We start from the raw sequence: 3,049 nt of genomic DNA on the forward strand, positions 1-3,049 counted from the left end.
TCATTTGGTTTCAATAACAAGTGACTACATTGAAATAAAGCAGTAGAGGAAAAGATACACCTCTTAATAGGATGTGTGAAGAACATGGAAAAATAAATAAGAATTAAGGGAGATAAAATATAGCTGAATTATAGAACCTTGGAGTTAAAAAGAACCCCAGAGCTTTAAATAAATGGAAGATCTAATAAAAACCTTCACTCAACATAAATCTCCTTTTAAAATATTTCTGATACATGATCATTCAGACTCTGTTTTAATATTTCCAGGAATAAAACACTGAGTAAGCCAGTATCTTAGGAATTCTACATTGAATGGAAATCTGCATTCAGTAATTTCCACCATGTTTTTCCTAGTTCGATTCTCTGAAGCCACCAAAGAAAAGTCTTCTTTCTTTCCCACATGCTAACTCTTTAAATATTGTAAGATGACTATAACAGCCCCCACTACCACCATCACCTTTGTGTGTGTGTGAGTGTGTGTGTGTCAGTGTATTTGTGTATGTGTGCATCCATGCCTGTAGCTAATCACAAGAGCTTTCTACTTGTTAATACTGAGGCAATACTTTACATATATTATCTCCTTGTCATAACTTATGAAGTTATTTTTTAATTTCACTGTGAGCTCATGTTTAACTTCTCAGAGCATGATTTCTACCACGTACCAATAATGTGGCCTTTGAACTTGAATTTTAAAATGAGGATGATGACACACCTCATATAGTTGTTGCAAGGTGGTTGCATGGATGGATGGGCAGATGGATGAATGGATGGATGGACAGATGGACGAATGGATAGATGGATGGATGGATGAATGGAATATAATGTCTATAATGTTTAGAACATTTTAAAGATTTTATGGTCAATAGTATATTGTCCTGCATTCGCTGAGCTTCACTTGGGGGTTGACAGGCAAATCTTATCACAGTGCACGTTGGCTAAAAGAATCAGCTCTCATCTGTTAGTTGTGAATACTATATAATGGCAGCATTGTTTGGTTCCACTGCTTAATAATTTGAATGTTTCAATGGATAGATTGTATCCTCTACAAATATAATTCTTCACATAAAAATAATTTCAAGTGAAATTAGCTTTTAGATATTAGCTTATCACTAAAATATTGTTTATTCCCTTTCAAATCACTACCCCAAAAAAATGAATTTTAAAAGAATTACTCATCTTTTCTTATGACAGACAAAATAAGCCTGACAAAATTAAAGGGGCCTTTTATGCTACCCAGAAAGGGGTCCATATGGCATTGTTCTGGGTTACTGTCTTAACTTGAAGGGAAACTTTCACAATGTCTAGAGCCCTTGATGTCCTGCAAATGAAGGAAGAGGGTGTCCTCAAATTCCTTGCAACAGGAACCCACTTAGGTGGCACCAAACTTGATTTCCAGATGGAACAGTCATCTACAAAAGAAAAAGTAATGGCATTATTTCATAAATCTGAAGACAACCTGGGAGAAGCTTCTGCTGGCAGCTCGTACCATTGTTGCCATTGAAAACTCTGCTGATGTCAGTGTCGCATCCTCCAGAATACTGGCCGGTGAGCTGTGCTGAAAGTTTGCTGCTGCTGTCACTGGAGCTGCTCCTCTTGCTGGCCACTCCACTCCTGGCAGCTTCGCTGATGGGATCCAGTCTGCCCTCCAGGAGCCGCATCTTCCAGGGGTCACTGATCCCAGGGCTGACCACCAGCCTCCCACAGAGGCACCTTAAATTAACCTGCCTACCATCTCAATGTGTAACACAGACTCTCCTCTGCACTATGCGGCCATTGGCATCCCAGGCCATAACAAGAGAGCACTCAGTGGGTCTGAGGTGCTGGATGCAGGCCCGGGAAGTTCTGCGCATGCGCAGCACCATCTCCCATGAGCTCCAGGGGAGGTCGCTGCCTGATCTCTACTTCTGCAGAGATCCAGAAGAGATTGAAAAGGAAGAGCAGGCCATTGCCGAAAAGGCTGCAACCAAGGAGGAATTTCCAAGTCAATGGACCCCTCCAGCTCCCGAGTTCACTGCTAATCAACCCGAGGTCGCAGCCAGGTCTGAGGGCAGGCAGGTGTCCTCTGTGCCTAGTCAGTGGTTCCCTACTGGGAACCGGAGCCTGCCACTGAGGACTGGTCCACAGCTCCCACCGCTCAGGCCCCTGAATAGGTAGGGCACCCACCGAGTGGTCTTAAGCTTCTCCACAGACTCTTAAACAGAAAATGGAAATAAGGTTGACAGAAAATAGTTTAACAAAATAATAGTAAATAAAAGGGGATCTTCCTTACCTTTCCAATGTTTGGAAACATAGCCTTCTTTCCTGCATGTTACAGAAACTATGCAAATTTTCTGATCTCTATTTCTAATTTTTATTTGTCTTCATTTTGGTTTTCCTTTAGCTTGTTACCTAAAAGTTAAGGTTTCTTATAAATTGTCTCCAACACAGTGTATCATGAAAAGTACATTAAAAAGAAAAAAAGTAATTTGGCTTGGGTAATCATTGTTGACAGTACTGCTTCATTTTTTAAAAGTATATTAAAATGAGAAAGTGGTTGAAAACCACTAGATAAGCATTTGAGGCATTATTTAAAAGCTCTATTTGGATGACTAGGAGACTGTAAAGTTATGTGAAACAAAGGCAGATTCTTTAGCTGTCATTTTCTTCAACTGTAATGATGTCCTTCTCATCCATAACAGAGTAAATGAAAACACACGGTGAAGAAACTGTATATGAAGAAAAGAAAAGTTAATGTAATAAACTCACATGCATTGAGCACCTACCATGTGCCAGCATTTACATTGTTGTCATTACTTTTAGTTCTCACAAAAACTACCAAGTGGGTAGAATTAGAAGCTCAGAGGAGTGGAGCTACTTTTCCAAGGCCTCATAGGTAGCAAGTGGCACAGCCCAGTTCCAGCTTCAAAGTTGAAACTCCTTCTCCTTTACCATGCTGACTCTCAGCTACCAGACGATCTTTCATGAAGAAAATAAAAAACTGTTGAGGAGATATTATGAAACATCTTAAGACATTTAAAAATATTTTTATAGAACACATAATTATTCCTATT

General features: G+C 39.7%; 1 pseudogene; it reads left to right on the top strand.

Moving 5' to 3' along the window:
- The first annotated feature begins 1,296 nt into the window (after positions 1-1,296).
- On the top strand, positions 1,297-2,391 carry LOC131405562 (small ribosomal subunit protein uS2-like; annotated as a pseudogene).
- The last annotated feature ends 658 nt before the right edge of the window (positions 2,392-3,049 follow it).

Source organism: Diceros bicornis, chromosome 5 (genome assembly GCF_020826845.1).
Source record: "Diceros bicornis minor isolate mBicDic1 chromosome 5, mDicBic1.mat.cur, whole genome shotgun sequence".
NCBI lineage: Eukaryota > Metazoa > Chordata > Mammalia > Perissodactyla > Rhinocerotidae > Diceros > Diceros bicornis.